This window comes from Scyliorhinus canicula, chromosome 2, assembly GCF_902713615.1.
Source record: "Scyliorhinus canicula chromosome 2, sScyCan1.1, whole genome shotgun sequence".
In the NCBI taxonomy this organism is placed as follows: Eukaryota; Metazoa; Chordata; class Chondrichthyes; order Carcharhiniformes; family Scyliorhinidae; genus Scyliorhinus; species Scyliorhinus canicula.
Window position 1 is genome coordinate 287,923,727 of NC_052147.1, and position 19,787 is coordinate 287,943,513.

The window sequence follows — 19,787 nt, forward strand, 5'->3', positions numbered from 1 at the left end:
GTTCCCTAATCTTGCCATTTCTATCTTTCATTTTCACAGGGACATGTCTGTCCTGCACTCCAATCAACCTTTCCTTAAAAGACTCCCACATTTCAAATGTGGATTTACCCTTAAACAGCTGCTCCCAATCCACATTCCCGAGCTCCTGCCGAATTTTGTTATACTCTGCCTTTCCCCAATTTAGCACTCTTCCTTTCGGACCCCTCTCGTCTTAGCCTCAGGAGCAGCGATTCTGACCCCTCCAGGGGGCCAGGACGGCGCTGAAGCGACCCTCGCTGCTCCAGGGGGCCAGGACGGCGCTGAAGCGACCCTCGCTGCTCCAGGGGGCCAGGACGGCACTGAAGCGACCCTCGCTGCCCCAGGGGGCCAGGACGGCACTGAAGCGACCCTCGCTGCTCCAGGGGGCCAGGACGGCACTGAAGTGACCCTCGCTGCCCCAGGGGGCCAGGAGAGCACTGAAGCGACCCTCGCTGCCCCAGGGGGCCAGGACGGCACTGAAGTGACCCTCGCTGCCCCAGGGGGCCAGGACGGCACTGAAGCGACCCTCGCTGCCCCAGGGGGCCAGGACGGCGCTGAAGCGACCCTCGCTGCCCCAGGGGGCCAGGACGGCACTGAAGCGACCCTCGCTGCTCCAGGGGGCCAGGACGGCACTGAAGTGACCCTCGCTGCTCCAGGGGGCCAGGACGGCGCTGAAGCGACCCTCGCTGCTCCAGGGGGCCAGGACGGCACTGAAGCGACCCTCGCTGCCCCAGGGGGCCAGGACGGCACTGAAGCGACCCTCGCTGCTCCAGGGGGCCAGGACGGCACTGAAGTGACCCTCGCTGCCCCAGGGGGCCAGGAGAGCACTGAAGCGACCCTCGCTGCCCCAGGGGGCCAGGACGGCACTGAAGTGACCCTCGCTGCCCCAGGGGGCCAGGACGGCACTGAAGCGACCCTCGCTGCCCCAGGGGGCCAGGACGGCGCTGAAGCGACCCTCGCTGCCCCAGGGGGCCAGGACGGCGCTGAAGCGACCCTCGCTGCTCCAGGGGGCCAGGACGGCACTGAAGCGACCCTTGCTGCTCCAGGGGGCCAGGACGGCACTGAAGCGACCCTCGCTGCCCCAGCTGCCAATGCTGGCGTCAGACAGGCGCCGTGGGTCTGTGTGTGCGCAGTGGGACCGGCGTCAGATAGGCGCCGTGGGTCTGTGTGTGCGCAGTGGGACCGGCATCAACGCACACATGCATGGTAGCCTCCTTCTCTGCACCAGCCCTAACGCAAACATGGCGGAGGGCCAGAGGGACCGGCGCGGAGCCAAAGAGGCCCCCAGTCCGAGAGGCCGGCCCACCAATCGGTGAGCCCCAATCACAGGCCAGGCCACAGCGGAGGCCTCCACGCGGGGTCGGACCCTCCCTCCTCCCCCACCAGGCTGCCCCCGGAAGGATGCACGCCGAGGTCCGGCCGGGCAAGACCAGACGGGGACACCGCCGGCGAGACTCGGATGTTTTGTGCGCCCCGCTCGGCACATCCTGGGCGGAGATTCGCTGGGGGGGGGGGGGGGGGGGGTGGGGGGGCGTGTTGAGCTCTCCGGTGAATCGCGGACTGGTGTCAGGGCGGTGTTGTGTGACTCGGACAAATCCCAGCGATTCTCCGGCCCAGCCAGGGCTGAATGTATCCCGCCTTCTGTTACTCTCCACAGATGCTGCCTGACGTTTTGAGTTTGTCCAGCATTTTGTGGTTAGATTGGTTACAGTCAGTGATTAGCTAGGGTCAGAGTGAGGGGGAAAGTTAAAAGCTGAAATCAGGATTAATGGGCCTGTGTGTGAATGCACAGAATGTGGTTCATAAGATTAGTGAACTACAGACACAGGTTGTCAAATGGAATTATGGCTACAGCTCAGGCCTAGCTCGGGAAGGCCAGGACTGATGGTAAATATTCCTGGGCACGAGGCAATTGGGAAAGACAGGAAATGAAGCAAAGAGGGTTTGTGAGTGCCATGAAGCCATGTTCAAACAGGGGTGCAAGGTCGTAATCATGGGATTGGTACTAGTGCCACGTGCTAGACAGAGTAGGAATGTCAGGATAGATAGGATGAATGCGTGGCTCGAGAGATGGTTCAAGAGGGAGGAATTCAAATTCTTGGAACATTGGAACTGGTTCTGGGGGAGGTGGGACCAGTACAAACCGGACGGTCTGCACCTGGGCAGGACTGGAACCGATGTCCTAGGGGGAGAGTTTGCCAGAGCTGTTGGGGAGGGTTTAAACTAATGTGGCAGGGGGATGGGAACCAATGAAGGAAGTCGGAGGGCAGTAAAGTGGGGATAGAAACAAAAAAACAGTAAAGATAAAGTCATAGAAACCAACAGTGACTGTGGAGAACTCAGTAAAAGGGTCCAGTAAGGCTCAGAGAAATAAAACACGGGTGAGTGGACACATGGAATATTGTGTTCAGTTCTGGGCACCCTATTATAGGAAGGATATTGTTAAACTAGAAAGAGTGCAGAAGAGATTTATGAGGATGTTACCAGGGGTTGATGGTCTGAGTTATAAGGAGAGGCTGGATAGACTGGGACTATTTCCCTGGAGCGTAGGAGGCTTAGGGGTGATCATATAGAGGTCTATAAAAAAATGAGGAGCATTGATGAGGTAGATAGTCAACATCTTTTCCCAAAGGTAGGAGAGTCTAGAACTAGAGGGTTTAGGTGGTGGGGGAAAGATACAAAAGAGACCAGAGGGGCAATATTTTCACACACAGGGGGGGTGAGCATCTGGAACAGCATCTGAGATAGTGCCCTCTGCCTATAGTTTTTCCTACAGGCGAAAACATCCTCTCCACATCCACTCTATCCAGGCCTCAAAGTATCCTGTACTTTGAGAAGTTTGCGAAATTCGACGCAGACATGCCAAATTCCTTTAGCTTCCATAGAGTACATGGACCAGGACAGACTATTGGTGATGGTGACCCCCCGGAACTTAAAGCTATCGACCATCTCCACTTCGGAGCCATTGATGCAGACGGGAGTGTGTGTCGTGCTGCGCTTCCTGAAGCCGATGATCAGTTCCTTGGTCTTTCCGATATTTAGAGAGAGGTTGTTATCGGTACCACACAATGTCACACAGTTGTGTGTGTACAGGGAGTACAGTAGAGGACTGAGCACACATCCTTGCGGGGCCCCGGTGTTGAGGACTATTGTGGAGGAGGTGCTGTTGCCCATCCTGACAGATTGCGGTCTGTTGGTGAGGAAGGATCCAGCTGCACAGGGAGGGGTCAAGTCCAAGATTGCAGTGTTTGGTTATTAGTCTTGTCGGGTTAATGGTGTTGAAGGCGGAGCTGTAGTCTATGAACAGCAGTCTGATGGAGGTGTCCTTGTTGTCGAGGTGTTCAAGTGTTGATTGTAGGGCCAGGGAGATAGCGTCTGCTGTGGACCAGTTGTGGTGATAGGCAAACTGCAGTGGATCGAGACTGTCTGGGAGGCTGGCAGTGATCCGTCTCATGACTAGCTGCTCGAAGCATTTCATGATAACAGATAACAGATCGCTTGTTCCCTCATAGGTTCCATTACATACTGTTCTAGGAAACTATCGCGGATATATTCTAAAAACTCCTCACGGTTGCCTTGACCGACCTGGTTAAACCAATCGACATGTAGATTCAAATTCCCCATGATAACTGCTGTACCATTTCTACATGCATCACTTATTTCTTTGTTTATTGCCTGCCCCACCATAACGTTACTATTTGGTGGCCGATAGACTACCCCTATCAGTGACTTTTTCGGCTTACTATTCCTGATTTCCACCCAAATGGATTCAACCTTATCCTCCATAGCACCGATGTCATCCCTTACTATTGCCCGGATGTCATCCTTAAATAACAGAGTTATACCACCTCCCTTCCATGAAACTCTCCCTCAGCACTGACCCTCTGACAGTGCGGCACTCCCTCAGTACTGACCCTCTGACAGTGCGGCACTCCCTCAGTACTGACCCTCTGACAGTGCGGCACTCCCTCAGTACTGACCCTCTGACAGTGCAGCACTCCCTCAGTACTGACCCTCTGACAGTGCAGCGCTCCCTCAGTTCTGACCCTCTGACAGTGCGGCACTCCCTCAGTTCTGACCCTCTGACAGTGCGGCACTCCCTCAGTACTGACCCTCTGACAGTGCGGCACTCCCTCAGTACTGACCCTCTGACAGTGCAGCACTCCCTCAGTACTGACGCTCTGACAGTGCGGCACTCCCTCAGTACTGACCCTCAGACAGTGCGGCACTCCCTCAGTACTGACCCTCTGACAGTGCTGCACTCCCTCAGTACTGACCCTCTGACAGTGCGGCACTCCCTCAGTACTAACCCTCTGACAGTGCTGCACTCCCTCAGTACTGACCCTCTGACAGTGCGGCACTCCCTCAGTACTGACCCTCTGACAGTGTGGCACTCCCTCAGTACTGACCCTCTGACAATGCAGCACTCCCTCAGTACTGACCCTCTGACAGTGCAGCACTCCCTCGGTACTGACCCTCTGACAGTGAGGCACTCCCTCGGTACTGACCCTCTGACAGTGAGGCACTCCCTCGGTACTGACCCTCTGACAGTGAGGCACTCCCTCGGTACTGACCCTCTGACAGTGAGGCACTCCCTCAGTACTGACCCTCTGACAGTGCGGCACTCCCTCAGTACTGACCCTCTGACAGTGCGGCACTCCCTCAGTACTGACCCTCTGACAGTGCAGCACTCCCTCAGTACTGACCCTCTGACAGTGCAGCACTCCCTCAGCACTGACCCTCTGACAGTGCAGCACTCCCTCAGCACTGACCCTCTGACTGTGGAGCACACCCTCAGTACTGACCCTCTGACAGTGAGGCACTCCCTCAGTACTGACCCTCTGACAGTGCGGCACTCCCTCAGTACTGACCCTCTGACAGTGCGGCACTCCCTCAGTACTGACCCTCTGACAGTGCAGCACTCCCTCAATACTGACCCTCTGACAGTGCAGCGCTCCCTCAGTACTGACCCTCTGACAGTGCAGCACTCCCTCAGTACTGACCCTCTGACAGTGCGGCACTCCCTCAGTACTGACCCTCTGACAGTGCGGCACTCCCTCAGTACTGACCCTCTGACAGTGCAGCACTCTCTCAGCACTAACCCTCTGACAGTGCAGCGCTCCCTCAGTACTGACCCTCTGACAGTGCGGCACTCCCTCAGTGCTGACCCTCTGACAGTGCAGCACTCCCTCAGTACTGACCCTCTGACAGTGCAGCACTCCCTCAGTACTGACCGTCTGACAGTGCGGCACTCCCTCAGTACTGAACCTCTGACAGTGCGGCACTCCCTCAGTACTGACCCTCTGACAGTGCAGCGCTCCCTCAGTACTGACCCTCTGACAGTGCGGCACTCCCTCAGTACTGACCCTCTGACAGTACAGCACTCCCTCAGTACTGACCCTCTGACAGTGCAGCACTCCCTCAGTACTGACCCTCTGACAGTGCAGCACTCCCTCAGTACTGACCCTCTGACAGTGCGGCACTCCCTCAGTACTGACCGTCTGACAGTGCGGCACTCCCTCAGTACTGACCGTCTGACAGTGCGGCACTCCCTCAGTACTGACCCCCTGACAGTGCAGCACTCCCTCAGTACTGACCCTCTGACAGTGCGGCACTCCCTCAGTACAGCCCCTGACAGTGAGGATTAGTTTCAGGGTAAGCCTGACAAGCTTTGGAAGTGAGAAGTGAATCAAGCGGAAGACAATAGACAGAAGCAGGAAATGCTTGTGAGGTTTCTGTGCCTCGTATCAGCCGTGCCAGTTTAATGCCCAGCATCCCCTGTGTGGTCCGATATTGTGTGATTTGGAATTTCAGTGAGATTCGAGTAGTTGAAATCTCCAGGTTGCTGACTGGAATTAACATTATCCTCCTGTATGTTTCCAATGTTTACAGTTGACTCATTTGACGAACAAAGTTAATTCTATCTTGCAACACTGGCCAGCTGCAAATATAATTTCCCATTGTTTTCCACTCTTGCATTCTGCTTCTCACTGATTGTAATGCTGCAAATCCTGTCCCTTCTCCACTTAACCCCCCTCTCCCTCTGCTCTCCCCCCACCATTCTCCTCTAATACCTTTCCCAACCCCCTTCCCACCCCTCCTCTCTCTACTCCCACTCTCTCTCCCTCTGCAGCACCCTCTCCCTCCCTCCCCGCACCCCCCCCCCCCCCCTTTTGCTCCATGTACCGCCGGTTCCTGCTGTCTGTTTCAGCTGCTTGCTTTCCAGCGCTGGTCATTTGATATTGGCAGTTTTATAATCATCGTGTATTAACCGCAGCGAGCTCTCACATCTAATCTGCAATTCCAAATTATCCAGCTGAGAAATCAAATCTGTTCAGAAATGTTTGAATGTCAAAAATAATAATTTTGCAGAATTGTTGGTGGCATTTCAGGGAGGGTGTAGACTACCAGATGCACAGAGGGATGATGTCACCTTCAACCAGTACATTGACCGCTAATTGTAGTCACTGCACACTCCCACTGTGAGACACACACTCGCTGTCAATCTCCCAGACCCACTGGATCATCACTCCTTCGATTACCTCCAGACACACTGCAGAGAGGGGCGGTTACCGTGGCACAGTGGTTAGCACTGCTGCCTCACAATGCCAGTGTCCCGGGTTAACACTGCTGTCTCACAGTGCCAGTGTCCCGGGTTAACACTGCTGTCTCACAGTGCCAGGGACCCGGGTTAACACTGCTGTCTCACTGTGCCAGGGACCCGGGTTAACACTGCTGTCTCACAGTGCCAGGGTCCCGGGTTAACACTGCTGTCTCACAGTGCCAGGGACCCGGGTTAGCACTGCTGTCTCACAGTGCCAGGGACCCGGGTTAACACTGCTGTCTCGCAGTGCCAGGGATCCGGGTTAACACTGCTGTTTCACAGTGCCAGGGACCCGGGTTAACACTGCTGCCTCACAGTGCCAGGGTCCCGGGTTAGCACTGCTGTCTCACAGTGCCAGGGACCCGGGTTAACACTGCTGTCTCACAGTGCCAGGGATCCGGGTTAACACTGCTGTCTCACAGTGCCAGGGATCCGGGTTAACACTGCTGTCTCACAGTGCCAAGGACCCAGGTTAACACTGCTGTCTCACAGTGCCAGGTACCCGGGTCAACACTGCTGTCTCACAGTGCCAGGGACCCGGGTTAGCACTGCTGTCTCACAGTGCCAGGGTCCCGGGTTAACACTGCTGTCTCACAGAGCCAGTGACCCGGGTTAACACTGCTGTCTCACAGTGCCAGGGACCCGGGTTAACACTGCTGCCTCACAGTGCCAGGGACCCGGGTTAACACTGCTGTCTCACAGTGTCAGGGACCCGGGTTAACACTGCTGTCTCACAGTGCCAGGGACCCGGGTTAACACTGCTGTCTCACAGAGCCAGGGTCCCGGGTTAACACTGCTGTCTCACAGTGCCAGGGACCCGGTTTAACACTGCTGCCTCACAGTGCCAGGGACCCGGGTTAACACTGCTGCCTCACAGTGCCAGGGACCCGGGTTAACACTGCTGTCTCACAGAGCCAGGGTCCCGGGTTAACACTGCTGTCTCACAGTGCCAGGGACCCGGTTTAACACTGCTGTCTCACAGTGCCAGGGACCCGGTTTAACACTGCTGTCTCACAGTGCCAGGGACCCGGTTTAACACTGCTGCCTCACAGTGCCAGGGACCCAGGTTAACACTGCTGTCTCACGGTGCCTGGGTCCGAGGTTCGATTCAAGCTTGGGTCACTGTCTGTGCGGGGTCTGCACATCCTCCCCGTATCTGCGTGGGTTTCCTCCGGGTGCTCCGGTTTCCTCCCACAGCCCAAAGATGTGCAGGTGAAGTTAGCTGATGGGGTATGGCGGGGGAGCGGGTCCAGGTAAGGTGCAGACTCGATGGGCTGAATGGCCTCCTTTTGTTGGGATTCTATGGAAATACCTTGCCCCACTCCATCTCTACCTCTCTGACATCTGACAAACTGCTGGCAACCGAGGGAGAAACCGATATCTCTCTGAGATATTTCACATGCTCGACTTTACCCAAAACATTTCACATCAGATCAAATTCATTTGAAATGTAGTCAGTAATGAATTGTGGGAAAGGTAGCGGCCATTGGAGCTTCACCGGAGTCTGTGCAATGGAACCCTCAGTCACAACAAAAGGAATTAGCACGTGGGGCCCACAAACTGCGTCATGGAGAATGGAAATTCCAGAGCTCGCGGGTCCAGGCAAGTTAAGGCTTGGCTGCCAATGTTTAGGGATTATCAAGAGGCGGGAATGACAGGAGCACGGATATCTGGGTTACTCTGGCTCTCTGGGTTACTCTGGCTCTCTGGGTTACTCTGGCTCTCTGGGTCACTCTGGCTCTCTGGGTCACTCTGGCTCTCTGGGTCACTCTGGCTCTCTGGGTCACCCTGGCTCTCTGGGTCACTCTGGCTCTCTGGGTCACTCTGGCTCTCTGGGTTACTCTGGCTCTCTGGGTTACTCTGGCTCTCTGGATTAATCTGGCTCTCTGGGTTACCCTGGCTCTCTGGATTTCTCTGGCTCTCTGGGTTACCCTGGCTCTCTGGATTACTTTGGCTCTCTGGGTTACTTTGGCTCTCTGGATTACCCTGGCTCTCTGGGTTACTCTGGCTCTCTGGGTTACCCTGGCTCTCTGGGTTACTCTGGCTCTCTGGGTTACCCTGGCTCTCTGGGTTACCCTGGCTCTCTGGGTTACCCTGGCTCTCTGGGTTACTCTGGCTCTCTGGGTTACTCTGGCTCTCTGGGTCACTCTGGCTCTCTGGGTCACTCTGGCTCTCTGGATTACTCTGGCGCTCTGGGTTACTCTGGCTCTCTGGGTTACTCTGGCTCTCTGGGTTACCCTGGCTCTCTGGGTTACTCTGGGTCTCTGGGTCACTCTGGCTCTCTGGATTACTCTGGCTCTCTGGGTTACCCTGGCTCTAAGGATTACTTTGGCACTCTGGGTTACTCTGGCTCTCTGGGTTACTCTGGCTCTCTGGGGTACCCTGGCTCTATGGGTTACTCTTGCTCTCTGGGTTACTGGATGGGTTACTCTGGCTCTCTGAGTTACTCTGGCTCTCTGGGTTACTCTGGCTCTCTGGGTTACCCTGGCTCTCTGGGTTACTCTGGCTCTCTGGGTTACTCTGGCTCACTGGGTTACGCTGGCTCTCTTGGTTACCCTAGCTCTCTGGGTTACTCTGGCTCTCTGGGTTAGTCTGGCTCTCTGGGTTAGTCTGGCTCTCTGGGTTACCCTGGCTCTCTGGGTTACCCTGGCTCTCTGGGTTAACCTGGCTCTCTGGCTCTCTGGGTTACTCTGGCTCTCTGGGTTACTCTGGCTCTCTGGGTTACTCTGGCTCTCTGGGTTACGCTGGCTCTCTTGGTTACCCTAGCTCTCTGGGTTAACCTGGCTCTCTGGGTTACTCTGGCTCTCTGGGTTACTCTGGCTCTCTGGGTTACCCTGGCTCTCTGGGTTACTCTGGCTCTCTGGGTTACTGGATGGGTTACTCTGTCTCTCTGGGTTACCCTGGCTCTCTGGGTTACCCTGGCTCTCTGGGTTACCCTGGTTCTCTGGGTTTCTCTGGCTCTCAGGGTTACCCTGGCTCTCTGGGTTACTCTGGCTCTCTGTGTTACTCTGGCACTCTTGGTTACTCTGGCTCTCTGGGTTACCCTGGCTGTCTGGGTTACTATGGCTCTCTGGGTTACTCTGGGTGGGTTACTCTGGCTCTCTGGGTTACTCTGGCTCTCGGGTTTACTCCGGGTCTCTGGATTACTCCGGGTCACTGGGTTACTCTGGCTCTCTGGGTTACTCTGGCTCTCTGGATTACTCTGGCTCTCTGGGTTACTCTGGCACTCTGGGTCACTCTGGCTCTCTGGGTCACTCTGGCTCTCTGTGTCACCCTGGCTCTCTGGGTCACTCTGGCTCTCTGGGTTACTCTGGCTCTCTGGGTTACTCTGGCTCTCTGGATTAATCTGGCTCTCTGGGTTACCCTGGCTCTCTGGATTTCTCTGGCTCTCTGGGTTACCCTGGCTCTCTGGATTACTTTGGCTCTCTGGATTACTTTGGCTCTCTGGATTACCCTGGCTCTCTGGGTTACTCTGGCTCTCTGGGTTACCCTGGCTCTCTGGGTTACTCTGGCTCTCTGGGTTACCCTGGCTCTCTGGGTTACTCTGGCTCTCTGGGTTACTCTGGCTCTCTGGGTTACCCTGGCTCTCTGGGTTACCCTGGCTCTCTAGGTTACCCTAGCTCTCTGGGTTAACCTGGCTCTCTGGGTTACTCTGGCTCTCTGGGTTACTCTGGCTCTCTAGGTTACCCTGGCTCTCTGGGTCACTCTGGCTCTCTGGGTCATTCTGGCTCTCTGGATTACTCTGGCGCTCTGGGTTACTCTGGCTCTCTGGGTTACTCTGGCTCTCTGGGTTACCCTGGCTCTCTGGGTTACTCTGGGTCTCTGGGTCACTCTGGCTCTCTGGATTACTCTGGCTCTCTTGGTTACCCTGGCTCTAAGGATTACTTTGGCACCCTGGGTTACTCTGGCTCTCTGGGTTACTCTGGCTCTCTGGGGTACCCTGGCTCTCTGGGTTACTCTTGCTCTCTGGGTTACTGGATGGGTTACTCTGGCTCTCTGAGTTACTCTGGCTCTCTGGGTTACTCTGGCTCTCTGGGTTACCCTGGCTCTCTGGGTTACTCTGGCTCTCTGGGTTACTCTGGCTCTCTGGGTTACGCTGGCTCTCTTGGTTACCCTAGCTCTCTGGGTTACTCTGGCTCTCTGGTTTAGTCTGGCTCTCTGGGTTAGTCTGGCTCTCTGGGTTAGTCTGGCTCTCTGGGTTAACCTGGCTCTCTGGCTCTCTGGGTTACTCTGGCTCTCTGGGTTACTCTGGCTCTCTGGGTTACCCTGGCTCTCTGGGTTACCCTGGCTCTCTGGGTTAACCTGGCTCTCTGGCTCTCTGGGTTACTCTGGCTCTCTGGGTTACTCTGGCTCTCTGGGTTACTCTGGCTCTCTGGGTTACGCTGGCTCTCTTGATTACCCTAGCTCTCTGGGTTAACCTGGCTCTCTGGGTTACTCTGGCTCTCTGGGTTACTCTGGCTCTCTGGGTTACCCTGGCTCTCTGGGTTACTCTGGCTCTCTGGGTTACTGGATGGGTTACTCTGTCTCTCTGGGTTACCCTGGCTCTCTGGGTTACCCTGGCTCTCTGGGTTACCCTGGTTCTCTGGGTTTCTCTGGCTCTCAGTGTTACCCTGGCTCTCTGGGTTACTCTGGCTCTCTGGGTTACTCTGGCTCTCTGGGTTACTCTGGCTCTCTGGGTTACCCTGGCTGTCTGGGTTACTATGGCTCTCTGGGTTACTCTGGGTGGGTTACTCTGGCTCTCTGGGTTACTCTGGCTCTCGGGTTTACTCCGGGTCTCTGGATTACTCCGGGTCTCTGGGTTACTCTGGCTCTCTGGGTTACTCTGGCTCTCTGGATTACTCTGGCTCTCTGGATTGCTCTGGGTCTCTGTGTTACCCTGGCACTCTGGGTTACTCTGGCTCTCTGGATTACTCTGGCTCTCTGGATTGCTCTGGGTCTCTGTGTTACCCTGGCACTCTGGGTTACTCTGGCTCTCTGCATTACTCTGGCTTTCTGGGTTACTCTAGCTCTTTAGGTTACGCTGGGTGGGTTACTCTGGCTCTCTGGGTTGCTCTGGGTGGGTTACTCTGGCTCTCTGGGTTACTCTGGCTCTCTGGGTTACTCTGGCTCTCTGGGTTACTCTGGCTCTCTGGGTTACTCTGGCTCTCTGGGTTACTCTGGGTCTCTGGGTTACTCTGGCTTTCTGGGTTAGAACAAAGAACAAAGAAAATTGCAGCACAGGAACAGGCCCTTCGGCCCTCCCAGCCTGCGCCGATCCAGATCCTTTATCTAAACCTGTCTCCTATTTTCCAAGGTCTACTTCCCTCTGTTCCCGCCCGTTCATATACCTTTCTAGATGCTTCTTAAATGATGCTATCGTGCCCATCTCTACCACCTCCGCTGGTAATGCATTCCAGGCACCCACCACCCTCTGCGTAAAAAATTTGCCACGCACATCTCCCTTAAACTTTCCCCCTCTCACCTTGAAATCGTGACCCCTTGTAACTGACACCCCCACTCTTGGAAAAAGCTTGTTGCTATCCACCCTGTCCATACCTCTCATAATTTTGTAGACTTCAATCAGGTCCCCCCTAAACCTCCGTCTTTCCAACGAAAACAATCCTAATCTGCTCAACCTTTCTTCATAGCTAGCACCCTCCATACCAGGCAACATCCTGATGAACCTCCTCTGCACCCTCTCCAAGGCATCCACATCCTTCTGGTAATGTGGCGATCAGAACTGTACGCAGTATTCCAAATGTGGCCTAACCAAAGTCCTATACAACTGTAACATGACCTGCCGACTCTTGTACTCAATACCCCATCCGATGAAGGCAAGCATGCTGTATGCCTTCTTGACCACTCTATCCACCTGCGTTGCCACCTTCAGGGTACAATGGACCTGAACTGCCAGGTCTCTCTGCTCATCAATTTTCCCCAAGACCCTTCCCTTGACCATATAGTCCGCTCTTGAATTTGATCTTCCAAAATGCATCACCTCGCATTTGCCTGGATTGAACTCCATCTGCCATTTCTCTGCCCAACTCTCCAATCTATCTATATTTTGTTGTATTCTCTGACAGTCCTCCTCGCTATCTGCAACTCCACCAATCTTAGTATCATCTGCAAACTTGCTAATCAGACCACATATACCTTCCTCCAGGTCATTTATGTAGATCACAAACAACAGTGGTCCGAGCACGGATCCCTGTAGAACACCACTAGTCACCCTTCTCCAGTTTGAGACACTCCCTTCCACCACTACTCTCTGTCTCCTGTTGCCCAGCCAGTTTTTTATCTATCTAGCTAGTACACCCTGAACCCCATACGACTTCACTTTTTCCATCAACCTGCCATGGGAAACCTTATCAAACGCCTCACTAAAGTCCATGTATATGACATCTACAGCCCTTCCCTCATCAATTAACTTTGTCACTTCCTCAAAGAATTTTGCCTCTCTGGATTTCTCTGGCTCTCTAGATTACCCTGGCTCTCTGGATTACCCTGGCTCTCTGGGTTACCCTGGCTCTCTGGATTACTCTGGCTCTCTGGATTACTCTGGCTCTCTGGATTACTCTGGCTCTCTAGATTACCCTGGCTCTCTAGATTACTCTGGCTCTCTGGGTTACCCTGGCTCTCTGGATTACTCTGGCACTCTGGGTTACCCTGGCTCTCTGGATTACTCTGGCTCTCTGGGTTACTCTGGCTTTCTGGGTTACTCTGGCTCTCTGGGTTACCCTGGCTCTCTGGGTTACCCTGGCTTTCTGGGTTACCCTGGCTCTCTGGATTACTCTGGCTCTCTGGATTACTCTGGCTCTCTGGGTTACCCTGGCTTTCTGGGTTACCCTGGCTCTCTGGATTACTCTGGCTCTCTGGATTACTCTGGCTCTCTGGGTTACTCTGGCTTTCTGGGTTACTCTGGCTCTCTGGGTTACTCTGGCTCTCTGGGTTACTCTGGCTCTCTGGATTACTCTGGCTCTCTGGGTTACTCTGGCTCTCTGGATTACTCTGGCTCTCTGGATTACTCTGGCTTTCTGGGTTACTCTGGCTCTCTGGATTACTCTGGCTCTCTGGATTACTCTGGCTCTCTGGATTACTCTGGCTCTCTGGATTACTCTGGCTCTCTGGATTACTCTGGCTCTCTGGATTACTCTGGCTCTCTGGATTACTCTGGCTTTCTGGGTTACTCTGGCTCTCTGGATTACTCTGTGACAATACCATTACCCCGCCCGCCTCACTTGTGCTGATCGAATAGTTAATAAAAAACAAAATACTGCGAACGCTGAAAACTGAAATAAAAATAGAAAATGATGGAAAAGTTCAACTGGTCTCGGACACCCCAGCGAGATAAACAGAGTCCTGATTATCTGATGATTGCCACGATGTGGAGATGCCGACGTTGGACTGGGATGGACACAGTAAGAAGTCTGACACCAGGTTAAAGTTCAACAGGTTTGTTTCAAACACGAGCTTTCGGAGCACTGCTCCTTCCTCAGGTTCATTCACCCGGATATCATCCCGGCTAACCCCCCCCATCCCCGCTAACACCCCCCACCCCCGCTAACACCCCCCACCCCCACCCCCCGCTAACACCCCCCATCCCCCATCCCCGCTAACACCCCCCCATCCCCCATCCCCGCTAACACCCCCCCCATCCCGGCTAACCCCCCCCATCCCCGCTAACACCCCCCACCCCCGCTAACACCCCCACCCCCGCTAACAACCCCCATCCCCGCTAACACCCCCCATCCCCGCTAACACCCCCCCCACCCCCACTAACCCCCCCATCCCCGCTAACCCCCCCATCCCCGCTAACACCCCCCCATCCCCGCTAACCCCCCCATCCCCGCTAACCCCCCCATCCCCGCTAACCCCCCCATCCCCCATCCCCACTAACACCCCCCCATCCCCCATCCCCGCTAACACCCCCCCATCCCCGCTAACACCCCCCCATCCCCGCTAACACCCCCCCCATCCCCGCTAACACCCCCCATCCCCGCTAACACCCCCCCCCATCCCCGCTAACACCCCCCCAATCCCCCATCCCCGCTAACACCCCCCATCCCCCGCTAACACCCCCCCCATCCCCGCTAACACCCCCCCATCCCCGCTAACACCCCCCCATCCCCGCTAACACCCCCCATCCCCGCTTACACCCCCCCATCCCCCATCCCCGCTAACCCCCCCCACGCCCCATCCCGCTAACACCCCCCCATCCCCGCTAACACCCCCCCCATCCCCGCTAACACCCCCCCATCCCCCATCCCCGCTAACACCCCCATCCCGCTAACACCCCCCATCCCCGCTAACACCCCCCCATCCCCCCTAACACCCCCCCCATCCCCGCTAACAACCCCCCCCATCCCCGCTAACACCCCCATCCCCGCTAACACCCCCCCATCCCCGCTAACACCCCCCCATCCCCGCTAACACCCCCCCATCCCCGCTAACACCCCCCCCCATCCCCGCTAACACCCCCCATCCCCCATCCCCGCTAACACCCCCATCCCCGCTAACACCCCCCCTCCCCGCTAACCCCCCCATCCCCCATCCCCGCTAAACCCCCCCATCCCCGCCTAACCCCCCATCCCCCATCCCCGCTAACACCCCCCCATCCCTGCTAACACCCCCCCATCCCCGCTAACACCCCCCCATCCCCGCTAACACCCCCCCCATCCACGCTAACACCCCCCATCCCCGCTAACTCCCCCATCCCCGCTAACACCCCATCCCCGCTAACACCCCCCATCCCCGCTAACACCCCCCATCCCCGCTAACACCCCCCATCCCCGCTAACCCCCCCATCCCCGCTAACACCCCCATCCCCGCTACCCCCCCCATCCCCGCTAACACACCCCCATCCCCGCTAACACCCCCCATCCCCGCTAACCCCCCCCATCCCCGCTAACACCCCCATCCCCGCTAACCCCCCCATCCCCGCTAACACCCCCCCATCCCCGCTAACCCCCCCCCATCCCCCATCCCCGCTAACACCCCCCATCCCCCATCCCAGGACATTACCAGTGCAGTAGATAACGGGGAGCCGATGGATGTGGTATATCTGGATTTCCAGAAAGCCTTTGACAAGGTGCCACACAAAAGGTTGCTGCATAAGATAAAGATGCATGGCATTAAGGGTAAAGTAGTAGCATGGATAGAGGATTGGTTAATTAATAGAAAGCAAAGAGTTGGGATAAATGGGTGTTTCTCTGGTTAGCAATCAGTAGCTAGTGGTGTCCCTCAGGGATCCGTGTTAGGCCCACAATTGTTCACAATTTACATAGATGATTTGGAGTTGGGGACCAAGGGCAATGGTCCAAGTTTGCAGATGACACTAAGATGAGTGGTAAAGCGAAAAGTGCAGAGGATACTGGAAGTCTGCAGAGGGATTTGGATAGGTTAAGTGAATGGGCTCGGGTCTGGCAGATGGAATACAATGTTGACAAATGTGAGGTTATCCATTTTGGTAGGAATAACAGCAGACGGGATTATTATTTAAATGATAAAATATTAAAGCATGCTGCTGTGCAGAGAGACCTGGGTGTGCTAGTGCATGAGTCGCAAGAATTTGGTTTACATGTGCAACAGGTGATTAAGAAGGTGAATGGAATTTTGTCCTTCATTGCTAGAGGGATGGAGTTTAAGACTAGGGAGGTTATGCTTGCAATTGTATAAGGTGTTAGTGCGGCCACAACTGGAGTATTGTGTTCAGTTTTGGTCTCCTTACTTGAGAAAGGACGTACTGGCACTGGAGGGTGTGCAGAGGAGATTCACTCATTTAATCCCAGAGCTGAAGGGATTGGATTATGAGGAGAGGTTGAGTAGACTGGGACTGTACTCGTTGGAATTTAGAAGGATGAGGGGGAAGCTTATAGAAACATTATGAAGGGAATAGATAGGATAGATGCGGGCAGGTTGTTTCCACTGGTGGGTGAAAGCAGAACTAGGGGGCATAGCCTCAAAATAAGGGGAAGTAGATTTAGGACTGGGAACAGGAGGAACTTCTTCACCCAAAGGGTTGTCAATCTATGGAATTCCTTGTCCAGTGAAGCAGTTGAGGCTCCTTCATTACATGTTTTTAAGGTAAAGATAGATAGTTTTTTGAAGAATAAAGGGATTAAGGGTTATGGTGTTTGGGCCGGAAAGTGGAGCTGAATCCACAAAAGATCAGCCATGATCTAATTGAATGGCGGAGCAGGCTCGAGGGGCCAGATGGCCTACTCCTGCTCCTAGTTCTTATATTCTTATGTTCTTATCCCCCCATCCCAGTAAGGCGGAGTATAAGAGTCTGTGTTCCCCTAGCTGCTGGATTCTGTACCTGCACTGCTGGGGGAAACATCTAGTCCAATAAAGCCTTCAATTATCCTGTAATCTCGCTTCGGGAGTTATTGATCGTGCATCAATTTATTGAATTAGATTTGGAGAATGGAGCTCCGCATCAAGTGTCTGCAACTTAGCCCCCACGCGGCAAACTCAGCGGCAACCTTCAAACACTGGCTGGCGACCTTCAAGGGTACCTCAGGACGTCCACGACTACACCCACGGAGGACCAGAAACTGCAAGTTCTCCACTCAAGGGTGAGCCCAGAAATCTACACGCTCATCGAAGCCGCGGACGGTATCGAGGCCGCGATGACCCTGTTCAAAGGACACTACATCCGCCCAGTAAATCAGGTTTACGCTCGACATCTTCTAGCTACCGGACGTCAAATTCCGGGTGAATAGTCAGACGAATTCTACCGCGCACTGCTGGTGCTAGGTAGGAACTGTGACTGTCCGCAAGTTTCAGCCAACGACCACACCGAACTTTTAATCCGGGACGCCTTCGTTGCAGATATGCTGTCCCCTCAGATCCGCCAGCGGCTGCTGGAAAACGAGACACCAAGTCTCAAGGAGGCACGGGCCCTCGCAAGCTCCCTGGACATAGCCTCGCGCAACGCCCGAGAGTACGTCCCCGACTGCGCGGCAGCCCCATGGGCAGCGTGGACCCCACCCGTAGCCGATTCCAACGCATCCCCCAACCCCCCACTAGCATGTGCCGCGTGGCTGCCAGGCAACCCTGGGGGGCCCTGATGTTATTTTTGCGGGCATGTCAAGCACCCCCGGCAACTTGCAAAGGCTGTGGAAAAAGGGCATTTTGTGGCGGTATGCCAGGCCCGGGCGGTCGCCGCTGTCTCCGGGGGCGAACCGGGGTCGCCGCTATTACCCTCATCGCAGGCCACGTGCGGCCCATGGGCGCCGCCATCTTCGATCCCGCGAGCCACGTGTGGACCCCGGGCGCCGCCATCTTGTTCCCCAGGGACCATGTGCGATACATGGGCATCGCCATCTTGGCTGGAGTCTCAGGACCCCGATTCGGATGACCGCACACCGCCCGAGGAATCACACCAGCTTCTGCCACGACTCGCCTCGGTGACTCTGGACCAGTTTCGGCCCCGGACTCTTTCGACCGCTACACCAACTGTACTCATCAACGGACACGAAACATCCTCCCTGATCGACTCCGGGAGAACAGAAAGCTTTATACACCCCAACATGGTAAGACACTGCTCCCTCCCCATACACCCAGTTAAGCAGAGAATCTCCCTGGCCTCTGGGTCTCACTCTGTAGAGATCAAGGGGTATTGCATAGCTAACCTCACAGTCCAGGGTGAGAGTTTAAGAATTTCCGACTCTACGTCCTCCCTCACCTCGGCACTGCCACACTCCTGGGATTGGACTTCCAATGTAACCTCCAGAGCCCCCCCCCCCCCTTCACTGTCTGCAGTCTCGCAACCCTCAAGGTCGAGCCGCCTTCCCTTTTTGCGAACCTCACCCCTGATTGCAAACCCGTCGCCACCAGGAGCAGACGGTACAGTGCCCAGGACCGGACCTTCATTAGGTCGGAAGTCCAGCGGCTACTGAAGGAAGGTATTATCGAGGCCAGAAACAGCCCCTGGAGAGCTCAAGTAGTGGTTGCAAAGACTGGGGAGAAGCACAGGATGGTCATCAATGATAGTCAGACCATCAACAGGTATAAGCAGCTTGACGCATACCCTCTGATGCACAATCGATTGCACAAAGACTTGAGTTGGATACAACTGAGGCTTTATTGCTCTCAGATGTGTGGCCTCTTACAACAGCTGGCGAAATGGCTGCAGCATGGTGGACACACATATTTATACTCCGCCTACTGGGCGGAGCCAGCAGGCAGGGACTACCAACGTACCTGTAGTACAGGTCCTACCATACATCACCTAATAGAGGTGCAAAGGTGGTTTACCACACCTTTTCCCCAGCATATCTGATTTGGTCAATCAGATTGCACAATACAAGGTATTTTCCACGGTGGATCTAAAATCCGCCTACCACCAGCTCCCCATCCGCCCTAACGACCGCAAATACACTGCATTCGAAGCAGATGGGCGGCTCTACCACTTCCTAAGGTTTCCCTTCAGTGTCACAAATGGAGTCTCGGTCTTCCAACGGGAGATGGGACTGAATGGTTGACCGGTACGGTTTGTGGGCCACGTTTCCGTACCTCGAAAACATCACCATCTGCAGCCACGACCAGCAGGACCACGACATCAACCTCCGGAAATTTCTCCATACCACCCCTCTCCGTAACCTGACCTAGTGCACCAGGTTAAAGTCCAACAGGTTTGTTTCAAACACTAGCTTTCGGAGCGCAGCCCCTTCCTCAGGTGAATGGAGAGGTATGTTCCAGAAACATATATATAGACAAATTCAAAGATGTCGGACAATGCTTGGAATGCGAGCATTTGCGGGTAATCAAATCATTACAGATCCAGAGAGAGGGGTAACCCCAGGTTAAAGAGGTGTGAATTGTCTCAAACCAGAACAGTTGGTAGGATTTTGCAAGCCCAGGCCAGATGGTTTGTTTGAGGTTGCGCGGTTGTTTGAAGCGCAACCTCAAACAAACCGTTGTTTGCAGCAAACTACCCAGCCTTCAGAACAGCGACCACGACACCACACAACCCTGCCAGGGCAATCTCTGCAAGACATGCCAGATCATCGACATGGATACCACCATTACACGTGGAAACACCACCCACCAGGTACACGGCACATACTCGTGCAACTCGGCCAATGTAGCCTACCTCATACACTGCAGGAAAGGATGTCCCGAAGCGTGGTACATTGGCGAGACCATGCAGACGCTGCAACAACGAATGAACGGGCATTGT